We start from the raw sequence: 10,614 nt of genomic DNA, 5'->3' as shown, positions 1-10,614 counted from the left end.
GAGATAGAGGCAGAGGTAGAAATGGAAAGACCCACAGGTGCAGGCTGTGAGGTACTTGGATATCAGATTGAAATGTTAATGGTGTCTGGCTTTGATTATTACATTTCTTTGCAGGAGTTTGTTGGGCTCAGTACAAACTCCAAATTACTGGAACAAGTTCAAGCTGAACAGCTGTGAATCCTTATTACTTGGACAATGGATAGCTGATTTATGGATATGTTTTTAGAGGGTTAGTATTAATTAGACTTACCTGATTTTTAAAACCAGGTGTGCTTATATTGTCATTTAGTCAAGATGATATTGTCTTAGAATTTGAAGAGCCCAAAGGTAAAATTAGAAAATCCTTTGTCAGAATATGTAAGCTGTAACTAAAAATGTACACTGAGTGAATGGTCACTGGATCCCTGTACAAAAGTGGGAGTGAGGTTAAGGTAGGGTGCAGAAGAGTCAGGAGTACTGATAATGATACACTCTTACATGTGGAGGAGAATTTATAATAAAGACTGGGCTTATTACAAAAATTGTACCACATTTATAAAGTAGGAAGAATTTTTAAATTTAAATTTTAGTTAACATACAGTGCAATATTGGTTTCAGGAGTAGAATTCAGTGATTCATCCTTACATACCACACCCAGTGTTCATCACAAGTGCCCTCCTTAATACCCATCACCCATCTAGCCATCTTCCACCTACCTCCCTCTGTCAACTTTCAGTTTGTTCTCTATCATAAAGAGTCTCACTTAAATTTAAACAATAATAAATAAATTAATAATAAAAGAGTCTCTTGTGGTTTGTTTCCCTCTCTTCTCAAAAATAGGAAGAATTTTTTTAAAGAACTCATCTCAGGGATGCCTGGGTGGCTCAGTCGGCTGAGCGTCCAACTTTGGCTCAGGTCATGATCTCACAGTTTGTGAGTTCAAGCCCCACGTCGGGCTCTGTGCTGATAGCTCAGAGCCTGGAGCCTGCTTCGTATCCTGTGTGTGTGTCTCTCTCTCTCTCTTCCCCTCCTCTGCTCACATTCTCTCTCTCTCTCTCTCTCTTTCTCAAAAATAAATAAACATTAAAAAAATAAAATAATAAAGAGGAACTCATCCTTGACTTGTTGGTTAGCATTGTTTAAGCAATATAAAACACATATTTAAGGGGAAAACAATGGATATAATTTATTGTAATTATAATTTATTATAGAAAAGTCAAAAACACATACTACAAAGTAAGTCAGGGAGCATTTTTTATTTTAGATCACAAATAGATCATAAACATAGTCTATGTTTGGAAGAGTAAAAAAAGGAGAATCCTATAAAAATAGAAAATGGGATTGGTATTTATTCATGGCTTTATATATGATATGAAGAAAAGAATGTATTATAAACTTTCCACATTCATAAGTGATACTAAGTTCTTCTAAAAATGAAAATATCAATCCAGCAAAATGAGCCACAATATATATTTTTTTAAATAGCATACAATGTCAGATGACCTCCCCTGTGGAAAAGATGAAGATGTGAATTTTCTCATCTGGAAAGAGAGGAGTTGAAGAGACCATAAACATGTTTATAAGATGATGGGCTCTGAATTATCAATTATGGTGCAGCAGAAAAGACAGTGGGACTAGTGAGACATTGTGTTCAACAGGCCAGTGAAACAATAGGCACTCTAAGAGGGACTGTTGGGAACAAACCAAAAGACATTTGTTTCCAAAGTATAACACCTGGGTGGAAGCCACAGCACCACAAATTAAGGCAGTGACTGTGGAGTCAGAGAAAATGCAGAGGGGACTCTGATGAATGTGTGGCAGGAAGAGCAGCGTGGAGAAAGACAGAAAGATTTTTTTTTTAAATAAGCTTCATGCCCAGTGTGGAGCCCGATGAGGGGCTTGAACCCATGACTCTGAGACCAAGACCTGAGCTAAGATAAAGAGTTGGATACTTAACTGACTGAGACACTCATGTACCCCAAGACAGGAAAATTCTTACAGGGAGGGACCCAAATCTGAGGGGATATGACTAAAGTAGCTAAAATATTTAAGAAAGTCCCAGTCTTAGTGATCACAGAGTCTAAGAACACTTCCACAAAGAACCACTCTAAAAGCAATAGAAAACTGAGAGTTAATATTAGGGAATATTATCTTTTACTGTGTTGTCTTACTTGCAGAATTTATTATTCCAAGATATAGCCCAAACTGACTTGACTCTATTCCTGGAGAAAGCTCTGTAACGCTTGTGTGAGTCTGTCCTCTGAGGCTGACACAAAGAAAGGGAAATGCAGTCCTTCCACCTAACATCCCTGAATATCTCTGGATGGGATGTGGCAGATTACCTCTGTTGTCTTTAATACCCGTTAGTTCTCTCCAAGTATGCTGAGCTTTATAGGCAGTGCACCAGAGCCACTGTTACACAAGTCAGTCCTGCAGAGTTCATCCCTGCAGCCTTGTCTGTAGGAGAAAAACATTTTCTGAAACAAAGGAGGATTGGAACAAAGTAGCTTTGGAACACAGCACTCTCCATACTTGTTGTATTGAAGGTCTTAAGAGAGGAATGGTTGTAGGTCATAAGGTGATAGAAGGAAAATCAAGTCAGGAGTAGACAGGCCTAATCCTAATGTTTTCATCTAGCTCTCCCACATTTTAGTTGTGTGGCCTGGAGTGGATCATTTCATATTTCTGGGCTTTTGTGTCACCATCTGCAGAAATTTATATGTTTCCTTTCTCCATTGGATTATGTGGGGGCACTTCCACTGAGGGCCAGAGGCAGGGCCTTTGTGAGCCTGAGTCAAAGCTGAGAGGTCACTCCAATGTTACACATCACCTCAGAAATACAAATGTCCCTTGAGGTTTGAATTTCTGCTTTCAGGAAATTACTGGAAATAAAATGTGATTCCTCTTCCTCTTTCTTCTCCTCCCCCTTTTTGTCTTTGTTCTTCTTCCTTTATAGAGTGAAGAGCACAGTGGTAGCAGAGGCAAGAGGAGTGATCAAGGACTATTTGCATTTATCGTCCAAAATGAGTTATCATAAAGTATCCTGAAATTACAAGAGACATGAGTGAAGTTGAATAGAATCTTGCTTCTATTGGTTACTCAGACTCTTGGACTAGTTCAATGACTGACAACTGTTCTTAAAGGAAGGGTTGCAAAGTCCGGTGTGTGTTCTCGGTCAGCAGACAGGGTGGAGGACACAACAGATAGCTTGGGAAATCTTCAGAAGAAAACAAGAAAGGTAAGGTGTAGTGCATGACAATGTGGAGATGGCCTGGTGTTCAACCTACATCTACCATGGAATCATGTCATGGAATGTCAAGGCCCTGGGGAGAGGAAACAAAGCAGTGGTAGAACTCCACTACATAAAGGAAATGTTATAATAGAAAATTCCTTATTTGTTAAGTGGGAATAATAGTAGTGCTTTCACAACAGAGCTGTAATGAGGATTAAATAAGATAATAAATGAGTAAGAACACATTTTATAAACCATAAAGTATTTAAGTGCTATTTTCTTCTATCAGTTATTCCAACTCTTTCAGCTCACAGAAGAGGAAACTGAGATTCATTAAGGGAAAACAAGCTGCCTAAGATCACACAACTAGAAGGAGGCATAATCTGCATTCAAATCCCTTACAGATATATGATCTGCAAGTATTTTCTCCTATTCTGTGGGTTGTCTTTTCACTCTCTTGATACTGTCCTTTGGTGCACAAATGCTTGTAATTCTGATGAATTCCAGGTATCATTTTTTTTCTTTACAGCTTTGTTCTATTTTATGACCAATGAAGATTTATACGTGTATTTTATTCTAACAGTTTTTAGGTTTAGCTCATCTCTAACCCATTTTGTGTTTGTTTTTGTATATGGTGTGATGTAGGGGTTTCACTTCATTCTTTTACATGTGGATTTCCAATTTTCCCAGTATCACTTCTTGAAAATACTATTTTTTCACCATTGAATTTTCTCAGAACTTGTTTTGAAAGTCAGTTTGGGGCGCCTGGGTGGCGCAGTCGGTTAAGCGTCCGACTTCAGCCAGGTCACGATCTCGCGGTCTGTGAGTTCGAGCCCCGCGTCAGGCTCTGGGCTGATGGCTCAGAGCCTGGAGCCTGTTTCCGATTCTGTGTCTCCCTCCCTCTCTCTCTGCCCCTCCCCCGTTCATGCTCTGTCTCTCTCTGTCCCAAAAATAAATTAAATAAAAAAAAAAAAAAAAAAAAAAAAACGTTGAAAAAGAAAAAAAAAAGAAAGTCAGTTTGGAGGAATATGGCAGTGTAGGAGGACGCTGGGCTCACCGTGTCCTGCTGATCACTTAGATTGCACCCACACCTGCCCAAATAACCCAGAAAACCATCAGAAGACTAGCAGAACAGATTCTCCAGAGCCAAGCATAGACGAGAGGCCCACGGAAGAGGGTAGGAAGGGCGGAGAGGCAGTACGCACTACACGGACTGGCAGGAGGGAGCCGGGGTGGTGGAGGGGCAGCCCGACGGCAAAACAGAGCCCTCAACTCTGGCTTGCAAAAGCGGAGGGGCTGGACGGAGTGTGTTCGGACAGCAAGTGGGACTTAACATCTGGAAGGTTATAAGCTAACAGCTCTGCTCGGAGGGCTGGAGGACTATGGGAGGGAGAGTTGTTGAGCCCAGATGACAGAGCTCAGCATGGCGGGGAACAAAGGCGTTTGCCAGTGCCATCTCTCTTGCCCATCCTCCAGCCAAAATCCCAAAGGGAAACAGTTCCTTCCAGGGAGCTTGCTTGCACCACCGAAACACCCAATGCTGTGCTTTTGCAGATCCATCCCTACGGCGGCAGGTCTGACTCCCTCCTGGTGGCGCAGGGCCCCTCCCGAAGCGGATCTCCCAAGGAAAAGTGAGCTGAGCCTGCTCCTCCTGCCCCCGTGCACCTTGCTGAACCACCCCAGCTAATAGGCCAGATGCCCAGCACCACAAGCCTGGCAGTGTGCAAGTAGCCCAGACGGGCCACGCCAACCCACAGTGAATCCACCCCTAGGAGAGGGGAAGAGAAGGCACACACCACTCTGACTGTGGCCCCAGCGGTGGGCTGGGGGCAGACATCAGGTCTGACTGTGGCCCCACCCACCAACGCAAGTTATTCAAGACAGCACAGGGGAAGTGCCCCGTAGTTCCGCACCACTCCAGCAACTATCCAAAATGATGAAACAGAAGAATTCCCCTCAAGAGAATCTCCAGGAAATAACGACAGCTAACGAACTGATCAAAAAGGATTTAAACAATATAACAGAAAGTGAATTTAGAATACTAGTAATAAAATTAATCGCTGGGCTTGAAAACAGTATACAGGACAGCAGAGAATCTATTGCTACAGAGATAGGGACTAAGGAACAGTTAGTTAGGAGGAGCTAAAAAATGCTATAAATGAGTTGCAAAATAAAATGGAGGTGACCACAGCTCGGATTGAAGAGGCAGAGGAGAGAATAGGTGAACTAGAAGATAAAGTTATGGAAAAAGAATAAGCTGAGAAAAAGAGGGATAAAAAAAATCCAGGAGTATGAGGGGAGAATTAGAGAACTAAGTGATGCACTAAAGAGAAATAATCTACACATAATTGGTATTCCAGAGGAGGAAGAGACAGGGAAAAGTGCTGAAGGTGTACTTGAAGAAATCATAGCTGAGAACTTCCCGGATCTGGGGAAGGAAAAAGGCATTGAAATCCAAGAGGCACAGAGAAGTCCCTTCAGACATAACTTGAATGGATCTTCTGCACGACATATCATAGTGAAACTGGCAAAATACAAGGATAAAGAGAACATTCTAAAAGCAGCTAGGGATAAACGTGCTCTAACATATAAAGGGAGACTGATAAGACTCGTGACCGATCTCTCTACTGAAACTTGGCAGGCCAGAAAGGAATGGCAGGGGGATCTTCAATGTGATGAACAGAAAAAAAAAAAATATGCAGCTGAGAATCCTTTATCCAGCAAGTCTGTCATTTAGAATAGAAGGAGAGATAAAGATCTTCCCAAACAAACAAAAACTGAAGGAATTTGTCACCACTAAACCAGCCCTACAAGAGATCCTAAGGGGGATCCTGTGAGACAAAGTACCAGAGACATCGCTACAAGCATGAAACCTATGGACATCACAATGACTCTAAACTCATATCTTTCTATAATAACACTGAATGTAAATGGCCTAAATGTGCCAACCAAAAGACATAGGGTATCAGAATGGATAAAAAAACAAGACCCATCTATTTGCTGTCTACAAGAGACTCATTTTAGACCTGAGGACACCTTCAGATTGAAGGTGAGGGGATGGAGAACTATTTATCATGCCACTGGAAGTCAAAAGAAAGCTGGAATAGCCATACTTATATCAGACAAACTAGACTTTAAATTAAAGGCTGTAACAAGAGATGAAGAAGGGCATTGTATAACAATTACAGGGTCTATCCATCAGGAAGAGCTAACAATTATAAATGTCTATGCGCCAAATACAGGAGCCCCCAAATATATAAAACAATTACTCATAAACATAAGCAACCTTATTGATAAGAATGTGGTCATTGCAGGGGACTTTAACACCCCACTTACAGAAATGGATAGATCATCTAGACACATGGTCAATAAAGAAACAAGGGCCCTGAATGATACATTGGATTAGATGGACTTGACAGATATACTTAGAACTCTGCATCCCAAAGCAACAGAATATACTTTCTTCTCGAGTGCACATGGAACATTCTCCAAGATAGATCACATTCTGGGTCACAAACAGCCCTTCATAAGTATACAAGAATTGAGATCATACCATGCATACTTTCAGACCACAGTGATATGAAGCTTGAGATCAACAACAGGAAAAAATCTGGAAAACCTCCAAAAGCGTGGAGGTTAAAGAACACCCTACTAAAGAATGAGTGGGTCAACCAGGCAATTAGAGAAGAAATTTAAAAATATATGGAAACAAATGAAAATGAAAATACAACAATCCAAACGCTTTGGGATGCAGTGAAGGCAGTCCTGAGAGGAAAATACATTGCAATCCAGGCCCATCTCAAGAAACAAGAAAAATCCCAAATACAAAATCTAACAGCACACCTAAAGGAAATAAAAGCAGAACAGCAAAGACATCCTAAACCCAGCAGAAGAAGAGAAATAATAAAGATGAGAGCAGAAATAAACAATATAGAATCTCAAAAAACTGTAGAGCAGATCAAGGAAACCAAGAGCTGGTTTTTTGAAAAAATAAACAAAATTCATAAACCTCTAGCCAGGCTTCTCAAAAAGAAAGGGAGATGACCCAAATAGATAAAATCATGAATGAAAATGGAATGATTACAACCAATCCCTCAGAAATACAAGCAATTACCAGGGGATACTATGAAAAACTATATGCCAACAAATTGGACAACCTGGAAGAAATGGACAAATTCCAAACACCCACACACTTCCAAAACTCAATCAGAAGGAAATAGAAAGCTTGAACAGACCCATAACCAGTGAATAAATTGAATCAGTTATCAAAAATCTCCCAACAAATAAGAGTCCAGGACCAGGTGGCTTCCCAGGGGAGTTCTACCAGACGTTTAAAGCAGAGATAATACCTATCCTTCTCATACTATTCCAAAAAATAGAAAGGGAAGGAAAGCTTCCAGACTCATTCTATGAGGCCAGTATTACTTTGATTCCTAAACCAGACAGAGACCCAGTAAAAAAAAAAAGAGAGAACTACAGGCCAATATCCCTGATGAATATGGATGCAAAAATTCTCAATAAGATACTAGCAAATCGAATTCAACAGCATAGAAAAAGAATTATTCACCATGATCAAGTGGGATTCATTCCTGGGATGCAGGGCTGGTTCAACATTTGCAAATCAATCAATCTGATACATCACATTAATAAAGAAAAGATAAGAATCATATGATCCTGTCAATCGATGCAGAAAAAGCATTTGACAAAATTCACCATCCTTTCTTAATAAAAACCCTCGAGAAAGTCAGGATAGAAGGAACATACTTAAATATCATAAAAGCCATTTATGAAAATCACACATCTAACATCATCCTCAATGGGGAAAAAATGAGAGCTTTTTCCCTGAGATCAGGAACACGACAGGGATGTCCACTCTCACCGCTGTTGTTTAACATAGTGTTGGGAGTTCTAGCATCAGCAATCAGATAACAAAAGGAAATCAAAGACATCAAAATTGGCAAAGATGAAGTTAAGCTTTCACTTTTTGCAGATGACATGATAGTATACATGGAAAACCCGATAGATTCCACCAAAAGTCTCCTAGAACTGATACATGAATTCAGCAAAGTCGTAGGATACAAAATCAATGTACAGAAATCAGTTGCATTCTTATACACTAATAATGAAGCAACAGAAAGACAAATAAAGAAATTGATCCCATTCACAATTGCACCAAGAAGCATAAAATACCTAGGAATAAATCTAACCAAAGATGTAAAAGATCTGTATGCTGAAAACTATAGAAAGCTTATGAAGGAAATTGAAGAAGATATAAAGAAATGGAAAAACATTCCGTGCTCATGGGTTGGAAGAATAAATATTGTCAAAATGTCAATACTACCCAAAGCTATCTACACATTCAATGCAATCCCAATCAAAATTGCACCAGCATTCTTCTCGAAACTAGAACAAGGAATCCTAAAATTCATATGGAACCACAAAAGGCCCCGAATAGCCAAAGTAATTTTGAAGAAGAAGACCAAAGCAGGAGGCATCACAATCCCAGACTTTAGCCTCTACTACAAAGCTGTCATCATCAAGACAGCATGGTACTGGCACAAAAACAGACACATAGACCAATGGAATAGAATAGAAACCCCAGAACTAGACCCACAAACGTATGGCCAACTCATCTTTGACAAAGCAGGAAAGAACATCCAACGGAAAAAAGACAGTCTCTTTAACAAATGGTGCTGGGAGAACTGGACAGCAACATGCAGAAGGTTGAAACTAGACCACTTTCTCACACCATTCACAAAAATAAACTCAAAATGGATAAAGGACCTGAATGTGAGACAGGAAACCATCAAAACCTTAGAGGAGAAAGCAGGAAAAGACCTCTCTGACCTCAGCCGTAGCAATCTCTTACTCGACACATCCCCAAAGGCAAGGGAATTGAAAGCAAAAATGAATTACTGGGACCTTATGAAGATAAAAAGCTTCTGCACAGCAAAGGAAACAACCAACAAAACTAAAAGGCAACCAACGGAATGGGAAAAGATATTTGCAAATGACATATCGGACAAAGGTCTAGTATCCAAAATCTATAAAGAGCTCACCAAACTCCACACCCGAAAAACAAATAACCCAGTGAAGAAATGGGCAGAAAACATGAATAGACACTTCTCTAAAGAAGACATCCGGATGGCCAACAGGCACATGAAAGGATGCTCAACGTCACTCCTCATCAGGGAAATACAAATCAAAACCACACTCAGATATCACCTCACGCCAGTCAGAGTGGCCAAAATGAACAAATCAGGAGACTATAGATGCTGGAGAGGATGTGGAGAAACGGGAACCCTCTTGCACTGTTGGGGGGAATGCAAACTGGTGTAGCGACTCTGGAAAACAGTGTGGAGGTTCCTCAAAAAATTAAAAATAGACCTACCCTATGATCCAGCAATAGCATTGCTAGGAATTTACCCAAGAGATACAGGAGTACTGATGCACAGGGGCACTTGTACCCCAATGTTTATAGTAGCACTCTCAACAATAGCCATATTATGGAAAGGGCCGAAATGTCCATCAACTGATGAATGGATAAAGAAATTGTGGTTTATGTACACAATGGAGTGCTACGTGGCAATGAAAAAGAATGAAATAGGGCCCTTTGTAGCAACGTGGATGGAACTGGAGAGTGTTATGCTAAGTGAGATAAGCCATACAGAGAAAGACAGATACCATATGTGTTCATTCTTATGTGGATCCTGAGAAACTTAACAGGAATCCATGGGGGAGGGGAAGGAAAAAAAAGAGGTTAGAGTGAGAGAGAGCCAAAGCATAAGAGACTCTTAAAAACTTAGAACAAACTGAGGGCTGATGGGGTGTGGGAGGGAGGGAGGGTGGGTGATAGGTGTTGAGTAGGGCACCTGTTGGGATGAGCACTGGGTGTTGTATGGAAACCAATTTGACAATAAATTTCATATATTAAACAAAAAGAAAAAAAAAGAAAGTCAGTTTGACTACATATGTGAGGATTTATTTCTGAGATCTACCATTAATCTATTTTACTGCTTATGCCCTAATATAACTTGAATAATGTAATGTAATCTTTATGCCAGTGTCCCCAGTCTTGATTAACGTATCTTGTCTTGAAATATACAATAGTTAAAATGAAAAAAGGAAAACAAATAATTCAAGCGTATATAAAGGAAAAAAGCTGTGCTTTGCTTCATGCATCCTCACCCTTGAATCCTATCCTACAGTTTCAAATTTTTAGGTGTTTTATTTATTTATTTTTGTTTTTATTTTTACATCTAAGAAACTTACTCAGCTCTTTCTGGATTTAATACCCTTTAAAATTATTTTTAAATTAAGTTTTCTATTTTAATTCCAGTATAGTTAACATACAGTGTTTCATTAGCTTGGGGTATACAATATAGTGATACAACAATTTTGCA

Source organism: Panthera onca, chromosome B1 (assembly GCF_046562875.1).
Source record: "Panthera onca isolate mPanOnc1 chromosome B1, mPanOnc1 haplotype 2, whole genome shotgun sequence".
NCBI lineage: Eukaryota > Metazoa > Chordata > Mammalia > Carnivora > Felidae > Panthera > Panthera onca.
This window is presented reverse-complemented; position numbering follows the sequence as displayed.